This window comes from Acomys russatus, unplaced genomic scaffold (assembly GCF_903995435.1).
Source record: "Acomys russatus unplaced genomic scaffold, mAcoRus1.1, whole genome shotgun sequence".
NCBI classification, from domain to species: Eukaryota; Metazoa; Chordata; class Mammalia; order Rodentia; family Muridae; genus Acomys; species Acomys russatus.
In genome coordinates, this window is record NW_026131396.1 from 43,633 (window position 1) to 54,594 (window position 10,962).

Below are 10,962 nucleotides of genomic sequence, written 5' to 3' on the forward strand. Positions count from 1 at the left end.
TTCAGCAGAAATGTGCAGAGGCTTCACCTTATTAAATATATTTGTACAGTTTCTCTCCAGTATGAATTCTTTCACAATGATGAAGACTACAGGAGCATGCAAAGGCTTCACTGTATTAAATACACTCACAGGGTTTCTCTCCAGTATGAACTTTTTCATGCCTTCGAAGATGACTGGGACATGTGAAGGCTTTACTATATTCATTAAACTCATAGGGTTTCTCTCTAGTATGTGTTCTTTCATGATATTGGAAACTACTGTGAAGTTTAAAGGTTTCACCATATTAAATACCTTTAGAGTCTCTCTCCACAGTGAATTCTTTCATACCTTTGAGGATGGCTCTGATGTGCGAAGGCTTTACCACATTGAGTATATTCAGAGCGTTTCTCTCCCATATGACTTCATGCCTGCAAAGATAATTAAAGCATGTGAAAGCTTTCCCGCATTCATTACACTGCATTAATTTTTCTCTGTGAATTAATTCTACAGTTGGGTCTAATGGTAAAGAGGAATCAGATCTTAAGGTTTTATCACTTTCTTTACATTCATGGTGTTCCCCTTCTCTATGTGTTGAGTCTCTGAAGATACCTGTGGTAGTGAGAGCATTTATTACATGGCTCACATTTATAGCATCGTTTTTCTATATGATGCTTTTCATATATTTGAAGAGAACCGGAAGAACTCAGAGCTTTACCACACTGACTACATTCACAAATTTTGCTATAGTGTGAGTCATACCACATTTGAAAAGTGAACCAAGACAAACAGAAGAATTAGTATTCATAGAGACTTTCTGCAGTGTGAGTTTGTGGATGTTCACAATAACGTTGGAATACCAATTAATTGTAAACTTGTATCACATTCATAAAGTCTAATCAATGTGGGAACTCCTACATATCTTCTCATGGTTCTGGAGAGAGGTATGTTGCTTCTTTCAATATCCCTATGCTCACATGCCTGGTATCCATTGTGACATAGGATACACTCATTAAGAATAAAATACGAAAGGTTTCTACATTGTTTCAGCTTGATTCTTGTTTCTTAAAGACATGGTATGAGATTAAGGTTTTTCAACAACAACATTCATGATTATCATAAACTGTCCTCTCACTGGTCTTAGCAACATTACTACAAGTCTATGTCTAACACTAGCAATGCTGTGGACTTTTTGTTTATGGAAGGTTTTGGACATATACCTATCACATATTCAATGTGTATTCCTTTTGCAATATCTAAGTGGTATGAAACTAAACTGACTGGCAGTTCTACAGCACAGCTCTAATGGGGCTATGATTCAAATGATGACATCAGTTAAGTCATTGTTTCCTTGTTTCCATTCTTAGATGAACACCTTAAGAACACAAATCAGATTCTTGACACTGAGGTATGTTGTTCTGTGAGAATGTAATAATCATCACTGAACTTAAAGCAATGGGGTTTTGTTTTTTTGGTTTTGCTTTTTTTTTTTTTTTTTTAAAGAAGATCTTGAGTTTTATAGCAAACCATATTTCGCCGACTTGAGGGTTTAGGGATCCAATCAGGCTGGGTCCCAGACTTACACCTTGATGGAGTGCTTTCTTCCCTCCCTCAAGCAGGCTCATGGTCAAGCCTTTCTCCAATTCCAGGCACCCCTGCCCCACCTGCCTATGGTCTGCCCAGCCCCCACTCCCAACCTGAGCACCTTCCTGTTACCTGAGGTAAGTAGATAGATTTCCCCTCTCCCCACCACCATGTGCTACAATTCAGTTCCCTTTGGCCTAAATTGAGTGGGGTCTGGACCCGATTCCTCCCTCAGACTCTAGAGACCCCACCCCCACGCTGGAAGAAGGAAAGGGGTGGGGAGAGGGGAGATGCCAAGAGTCTTTTAACTAAGTTCCCAGAGGTGTCTATTGGCTGCTATTTCCATGGCAACCAAGAGTGGCAGTTCCCTGGGCAAATGAGACACAAGCTTCCATGAAGATGAAAGAATGGGATGAGTCAAGCTGGAGGAGTCCCATCTTGCCCATCTTTAATCTGACATCACCCCCACCAGGTCGGAGTGGTGGAGCTGTTTGAGACAGTAATGCACGAGAGCTGGGAGGTGGGAGAGTCCAAAACTTGGTACCCACTGGGGGGTGGGAGAGTCCAAAACTGGGTACCCCCTAGCCCAGTTTAGGTCAAGCTGGCCGCCTCACATCACAGTCCCCTAGGTCTGAGAGTCCTTGGGTTCAAGTACAGATGAATATTCAGGTATTGTGTTGAGAGCCAGGCAGCGATCTGGGCTATCCCTCACCACTCTCCTGGGCCATGAGCTGAACAGCAAGCAGGTTGACTCGCAGCCCCCCACTCCTTGAAATAGCCGCCATTTTCAATGACGTTCAAGGAGTCAGGGTCAGAGAAAGAACTGGAATCTGGGCAGAGGGAAGGGAGAAGGGTAACCCCAGAGAGGGAACAAGCCCCACATCTGCTCCTCTCCCAGGCCCCAGTTTGGCATTTCCTGGCTTGTAGAGCCCCCTATCTGACACCTGGATCCCCAACTGCTCCTCTGGTTTCCTCTTTTCCGACCCCCATCCCACCCAACCGGTCTTTGTTCCCTGAGCCCTTGTTGGTCTGCTCTCTGCCCTCCCCACACCCATCCATCACCTCCCACGGCACTGTGGCTCCCAGTATCCTGTCCACTCACCCTTCCTTGCTCAAGACTTGCACCTTTACCACCCTTCCCACCATCCACTTGGCTTAGCACTTCCCCCGTACCTCTTGACCCATGCCCCCAAGGGGATGGACAATGAAGCAGGTGGAAGGCAAAGGTGGGAAGCAAAGATCCCCAAAGACATCAGTGCAGGTGGGAAAGGGGAAGGCTGGCTCATGTCCCTGGGCAGAAACTCCAAGATATTAAACTGAGGAGTGTCAAGTCATGAAGAAAATAACCTGGACTCCCATCAGGGGGTGAAAAGAAGACAAGAGGTCCAGGAGCTGTCCTTGAGAAGTAGTTTCTATTCTGGACAACAGAAGGGGCCAGGGTGCCCAGCAGGAGCGTAGGTCCAGGTGGTGAAGTCCTGGGCAGCGATGAAACAGTGGAAGGCAGTGGTCCATGAGGCGGTGGCATCCAGAGAGATCGAGGTGCATCTGAAAGAGAATTTTTAATTAGCATTAAAGCAACCAGAACAGCAGAGCTCTTTAACTCATAATCCCGAATAGTTGAGAGTGCAGGTCGGCAGGTATGCTAGCCCAAGGCCCCAGATGATAAGTCACAAAGAATGCAGAGCTAGGAGACAAAGGCCTATTGAGTGTTCCAGGGACCAGCTGGCCGTAAAAAAATAGGAAGGATACACAAGGACAAATTCCTGAGAGAAACAGGTACCGGACATGGTCGAGTGAATAATGAGCCAAGACCCCTCATCCGAACTTACGGTGTTTGCTTAATCCCCCCTTGAGGCCCGCACACAATGTTCCAGGTTTGAGTTTAACCAGATGTGTCGTTAGCTCAGATAAACATCTACCCTCGGGTTCCGAGAAAAACAGGAGCCAAGGACTGTTCCCGTGTGATTAAGTCTGACCTTACCCCAAATCTGCCTACGCAATTTGCTGATGTTCAAATGTTTGAAACAACCAACCGTATGTGGCCGCACCAAAACTTCTGGCTCCCCCCGCCCCAGCCCTTGCCCATATAAACCCTAAGCTCCTGGGCTTCGGGGTCAACCCCTCTGTCTCCTACGTGAGATACGTGTGGACCTGGAGCTCCGCCAATAAACTGCCTCATGTGTTTACAGCAAGACGGTCGTTTGTGTTTCTTTGGGTGCGCGTCATCCCGAGGCTTGAGTGAGGGTCTCCCTTCGAGGGTCTTTCACATCAGCATCTCCTGGAGAGTGGTGTGGGCGCTGTAATGAGGTGAACACTGGGGTCTCCATCATAGGCACAGTTACTCAAGTTGAGGGCACTGAGCTGGGGAGCATGGCACAAAAGGAGACTCAGGGAGGCATCAGTGAGCTCCAGGCCTGCAGGGAGAAGTTATGCCACCCACTGCAGATGGCCTCGGCTCTCGGTTCTCCCAGTCTGGTGGAGGCAGCAGCAGCTCTCGAGGCTGGGAGTCTTTAACATCCTCAATCCAGTGGAGGTCCAAGAGTCACAGTGAGGGCAGTGGGGCGGAGCCCAAAGTAGAGACAGAAAGCCAGGATCACCCAGAAAGCAACAATTCCTGCAAGCCTTGAAGTTGGTTCTGAAGCCACATGAGCTGCTTTTTGAAGACACCTGTCCAGTTGAGGTCCAGAGCACATGGCTGGCAGTGAACCACCCCATTAAGCATGGGTGGGGTCAGCGACTTCCTCTGGTTTAGGTCCATCCAAGGCCACAGACACTTGTTGTAGCACCAGCATCTCCAAGGCCAGCAGAATAGCATGCAGACACATCACTCTTGGGGTCCAAGGTGCTGGAAGACATGGAGACAAGAAGCTCAAGGCAGCAGCAAAAGCAGAGTGTCAGGATTGGGGCTTCAAGGAGAGGGGAGCTTATCACGTGCCACTCCAACTGTGGAGGCCGTGGTGGTGGGGCAGGGCCCAGGGGACAATTGAGCAGTGGTCCCCCACTGCCAGGGCATATAGCCCACTGCCTCCGACGGTTCTCCTTCAGCTGGCCTAGGTTGGCCGAAGGCCACTCCAGGCCTCGCCAGGAGCTTTGTCCTCACTAAGCAATGTGCTCGCTAAGTCTGAGTCTGAGGAGGAAAAAGAGGTATCAGGCACTCGCTCCAGCAGCTGGCACGTAAGCTTGAAACACTCAAGTTTCTCCCTCTGTGGTGATGGGGATGGCACTGCCAGGCTCTCAGCAGAGGCCATAGGTGGCTTGGGTTTCTCCCAGTTCTCTGGAGGGAGCCCAGGGTGGCAGGATGACAATGCCAGGCTCGGATTCAGAAGCCTGGGGGACAGAAGGCCAGGGCAGCCTGGGTCTGCTCCTTGGAGGAGGCAGGCTTATCCACCCACCTTCTTCAAGTGCCTCTCTTGCCCTTTCACCTTTTTGCCTTGGGGTGGGGGTCTTATTCCCTGCCTCCCACTCCCTCCGTTTGGGGGCCCAGACACATCAGGGTTAGAGTTAGGGCCCATCAGCAGGGAGAGGGCCAGCAAGTAAGCGCCCCTTTCTTCTGAGTAGAGGTGGAGGTGGTAGCTCCACTGTCAGCTTCCATCCACCCCCTCACCATTGTCAGCCCCATGGCGCCCTAGACCCTCACCTGCATCCTTGCTTGTCCACCCTTCCTGGGTACATTGGGGGCACTCCCAGCAGTTGGGTATCTCTGAATTGATAGCACCCTCAGCCTTTCCCATCTTCAGGCAGCCAGGGTGGACAATCTCGTTACAGATTGTACACTCCATGAGGCTCAAACCAAACTTCTCTTCCTCTTCATCCACCTTATTCTCCTTCCCAGCTTCCCCACACAGAAGGCATACCGCTGTGTGTGGGAGCACAGGCATAGCGCACTGCTTAAGCAGGAATGACTGCTTCATGTGCCCGCCATCCCATTTCATGTCTCCACAGAAATGGCAGTCCCCACACTCAGTTTGCACACAGGCCTGGCAGTGGCAGCAGCAGGTTGAAGTCTGTGGGTTCCAAGTCTGCGCGCTCCAGTCCTGCCCTCGGATACTCGACGACATTAGGGACAACAGCAACACCAAGGGTTCACACGTATCCCAGGAGCCATCTCTCCCATCTTGGTAGCTCCCGACAGGCATGGTACGGGGCACTCAGAATGCTGGGGTCCACAGCCCTCTCACCCCAGGGTGCTCAGCCCCTCCCTCCAGCAGAGACAGGGACAACAGCCCGTGGAGGTTGGGTGCACCAGGGGGGCAAGGCCCTCCCACCAGCTGCCCTGAGGGCCAACCGGGGCTCCTTGGGCACAGGGTGCTTGTTCAGCTTCTGCCAGGGCCCCACTGAGTCCCAGGTCCGAGTCTCAGCACCCCACCCCCACCTCTCACCAAAGCCCCTGACCCTTAACTGGCCCCTTCCCAGCTCCAACTGCCTAGGGATGCAGGGAAAGACCCGGGGCTCCTCCACCATTCCTGGCATTCAAATCCCTCCCACTGCCAGTTCCCAAGGAGGGGGTGTCGCTGCAACCTGCCACTCTCCCCTGGATCTACCCCTGTACTGCAGCTCCCTGACCCACAGAGACAGGGTTTGCAGAGGGGGTTTGGGTTTTTGTTTGTTTGTTTGTTTGTTTTTTAACTGTTGCTTTTCTTTAAAACTTGCAGGGCACATTAAAATTTCTTCTGCAGGACATTTATCAGCTTGCACATGAAAATTACCTTCCATGTCTTCTAGACCTTGACAATGTTCTTCAATATTATGGTCTCCCAAATTGTAGCCTGAAATATAGTACCAGAAAATATATTATATATTATTGTAAATTATGAAAAAAATGAAATTATTGTATTCAGAGTCTCTTAGAACCATGCCTGATTTATTGACCTCATTCTTCCTCATCCTCAATTGAAATTAAAGAACATCAGTAACAGAGAAACATTTGTCCCCTGACTATAAAAAGCAAAAGATAACTCAGTTCTACCTACATCAGTTTGGTTCATGTAGGTCTCCAGCATCACATCCTTGTAGAGACTCTACTGTGACGGATCCAGCAAAGCCCACTCTTCCCGAGTGAAGTTCACATGCACATCATCATAGGTCACTGCATCCTAAAGTATGCTGTGCCTCGGCCCACAGGGTCTTCAAACAAAACCTAGGAGGGGGTGTCGCAGTAAAAGATGGACAGGAGACATGAAGAAATAAAGGCAAGTCTGAATTTGATCAAGCCCCGTTTTTATAGAATTTCAGAGGTGCAAGGGCAGGGTTGCTATAGAAACCTAATGGCAGCTATTCTGCTCTCTAGCCCACTAGTAAAAACTTCATGATAAGAAAGTAAGCGAAGGTGATAAGCAAGCGGGTTCCTAGGACCTAATGAGGTTGTTCTGCTATATATCTCAGCAGTAAAATCTTCGAGGATAGGGAGGTTAGTTCTGAGGAATGCAGCTGCAGAGATAAGGTAAGCAAGCAGCTTCCTGGGACCGGGACCAGGTGGTGTGGCCTCGGGCTGACCCTCAGCTTGCTACATGCCAAGCAGAGGTGTAGAAAATGGAGCCTACAGGTAAGGTGGAATTGCCTATGTTTTAAGCCAGGAGCCACTAAGGGTGGCCCCCCACAGGTCCCCCTTTTCTAATATATATATAGATGGGTGGTTCAGGCCTGTCTTAGGCTGCATCAATCTCGTCAGATCGTCCCTTACCCATCATCGAGAGGCCAACAGCTTGATGTTTTTGAAAATTGGTTGACATCTCTGTCTTAGGTTGGATACGGTCCCGATTGTGCATAATACCGTCACTAGTTCTGAATCCCCTGCTGCCCTCTATAGCCCGTCACTGGGTCCAAGGGTAGCGTTTTGACTCTTGACTCTGTCTTAGGTGGGGTCACTCTGGGTATTGCCTGCTATTCATCTGAATTGCCTTGGTCTGTAAGTTCCAGCCTGTGATGAGGGACCTGTATGCCATCCACTTGCTGTTTGACAAAGGCCATGAGTTTGCTAAAGAGAAAGGGACTTAGTGATAGTTCTCTTAGTAAACCAAGGAAGGGGCCTAAAACGGGGAGAAGATATGGGAGAAACCTGTGGAGCCCACTCCAAAGGGGATTACCAAAGATTTCCTGTGGCTACTTTTCCAGGTCTTCTTGTAGCCTTTTAAAATCTTATCTCGAACAATCCCAGACTTGCTAGCATACAAACAGCACTTTTCCTGTAGAGCCAAACAGATACTTCCCTGTTCTGTTGTGAGCAGATCCAAGCTCCTGTGGTTTTGAAGAACGACCTCAGCCAGGGAGTCGACCTGATCCTGTAGATCCTGGATAGTGCTGGGCAAGGTTTGAACATTGTCTGTGAGTTGTTTTGAGAATTCTGCTATTTATGAATGGAAACACCCAGGCCTGCTGAACCTGTAGCAAGGGCTGAAGTAATTTCCAGTCCTACTAAAAGGGGAATTAACTGGACAGCCCTTTTGGGTTGTCTAGCAATGTAATCAAAGCTAGGGATTGGCACCGGATCATCACCAGGAATAATGCTGACATCAGGGAGAAGCGTAGCCAGGGCACAGCTCCCTGTCCAATTCTGAGGCAGGTAGGTGTAAGCAAGGTTGGAGCCACAAACAAACACTGTGGCGTTATCAGTACATAGTGCAGAAGAAGCATTAATATAACTTTTACAGTTGGCAAAGGCTACAGTACCCACATCTACATCATACACACACACACACACACACACACACACACACACACACACACACACAGCAGTCCTGTGTCAGAGAAGGCTACAGTACCCACATCTACATCACACACACACACACACACACACACACACACACACACACAGCAGTCCTGTGTCAGAGAAGGCTACAGTACCCACATCTACATCACACACACACACACACACACACACACACACACACACACAGCAGTCCTGTGTCAGAGAACGCTGCAGTACCCACATCTACATCATACACACACACACACACACACACACACACACACACACACAGCAGTCCTGTGTCAGAGAAAGGGGAGCGGAAGTACATTAGTGTTCAAGCACACCATGGACTTGGTCTGTCAGGTCAAGGCTTTGATAATGCACCTGTGTCACTCGGGCATCTCGAGCATCTAGCTGTTGTTTTACAAAGGTAGTAAGGCTTCTAAAAGCCCAGGGGCCAAAAGAGATGCCTAGAATGGAGGGCAACAAGGTAGTAAGCCAAGGGGAGGTGGAGAACCAATTCTGTTTCTGTTCTCATTGTCTTTTTCTCTTTTTTAAGCCTTCTCTAACCTTGGCCATGCTGTCTTTGACCGCCGTAGAGTGGTCCACATAAAAGCAACACTTCTTTGAGGGCAGCACAAAGCCTGCCTTTTTGGAGGTATAGTAGGTCTGAATCTTAGCAGCTTGTAATTTACAGGTGATCTCTGCATGGAGTCTGTTAATCAGGTAAAAATCTGTTGAGACAAATACAGACTGGAGACAGAAGTTAAAATTGTATCCATAAAGCAGCTAGAGCAGGCTTACATTTTTGAAACCCAGTAAAAGCATAAACAATTTCTTTGTCCAGAAGACTGGATATACAGATTTGACAGACTCGTTTTTAATAAGAAGCCAGTACTTTACCAGTTTAATATAACCACTGATCTTATTTTAAATCTGTAATTTGTACTTACCAACATTCAAACGCATTTTTAGGGCCTCAAATAGTAAACTTTTTTTAGACCTTTAAACATAGGAAACCACTGTTAGGATGTGTTAATCTCTGTTTTAATTAGTTTAAATATAATTAATGCTATATTTAGCAGATATCTGATAAGCTTGAGGACCAGTATATCTGAGCTCAATCCTTCTCTGTCTTTAGTTGTCTGTCCTAACCTATATTTTATAAACATAAAACAGAATGTTATAATCTGTAGTCTGTAGATAAATGCTAGAGGATCATATCTGTTTAATTTTAGTGTATCTGAATTGCTTGTTTCTAGCTATATATTGGCTGATTACTTTTAGAAAACACCTGTGATTAACTGAGCTAGTACCTAACAAAACCATAAGCTCTAGTTATTTTAAACAGTTTGTGATAGTAGCTCTTAACTTTACATACCAGTTGTAGTTAAAGTACCAGTATGGCTTAAGAATATTTATTATTATGTCTGTAATTATTATTACTGTTGTGTTTTTAACCCATTTTTTTATTGTAACTGTTTTGCCCTTAATGAAGGGAAACTGTAACAGCTGAGCAATTTTATGCCCAGCATTAATTTGTATCTCCTGTTTTACACACCATGATTTTAATGCACAATAAGACCTTGAGAAGTTACATAACAGTTAATAATAAAAAGATAACCATTAAATTAGAGTTTCTTTACTTTAGCCTCAAGATCTATAGGGGTTGGAAACATTTTTGGTTTCCATATGGCATATCATTATAGAATACAACAGTTTTTAAAGAAAATTTATCAGTGTTACTAATATATTTAATTTATTGACTGTAATGTAATTAAACGTTTGTTTAAGAATGAAGTCATAGAGTATAACCATTACTTTTAGAACTTAAAACCAGATTTTTACAGTGCTTTGAACTAGGATTGAATCACATAATATCTGTGTTACAAACGCATATGCACTCATATATTTTAAACGAGAGTTTGAACTTAAATTTTAAACATTATATTTAATAATCAAATCATTAATCTTTAGATAAAGTTCAGATATATGCTGGAGATGCAGTTTTAATACCTTTAAAGTCAATAAGAAACAAACATGTAGTAAAACTGACTAAACGTTTCGTTAATTTTATAGCATAATTTAAAAGGATCTTACACCTAAATGTTAAATGTTAAAGGCAGAACCTGTGAAAGATAATGGAGAAACTAGGAGTATCCGAGTTTGCATCCTGCCCAGGATGGTGTAGTCGATACACAGGTAAGAGATGTTCAGATTTAAAACATGTAACCTGTTATATTTTAGAATTCACCTGTTTTTGTGATTGATTGTACTCTTTTGACTGTGAGGTAATTCCCTTTTCTCAGAAGTATAAGTACGGTCTCCTACAACAAACGCGGTGGGGAGAATTGAGAAGCTTAACTTCAGTTGAAGCTAAGATGCCTGACTTCATCCACCTTTTCTCCTGATCCTCTTCTCTTGAATGTATGTGTGTGAGTGGTTTATCTCTCTCTCTCTCTCTCTCTCCTCTCTCTCTCTCTCTCTCCTCTCTCCTCTCTCTCTCGTAACTTCTATTTCTCTGTAGATTAGCAATAAGTTAGCCGACTCAGGGGCATCAGCCTTCTATAGCCTAAGTTTTATACCAACTTATTGGATATCTCCGCTAAGAGGCCTATCTACAGATCAAAGAGCCTCCTTTTACGACCCCCATGCAGTTTCCAGCCAGAAGCCGCTTTTACAGCCTCAGCCACAGGAAAAATGTGGCCAATTTAAGT

The 10,962-nt window shown here is 46.1% G+C and overlaps 1 pseudogene; it reads right to left on the reverse strand.

The window, feature by feature from the left end:
• Window positions 1–2,886: 2,886 nt before the first annotated feature.
• Window positions 2,887–5,537, reverse strand: LOC127186154 (F-box/LRR-repeat protein 19-like; annotated as a pseudogene).
• Between the last annotated feature and the right edge of the window lie 5,425 nt (window positions 5,538–10,962).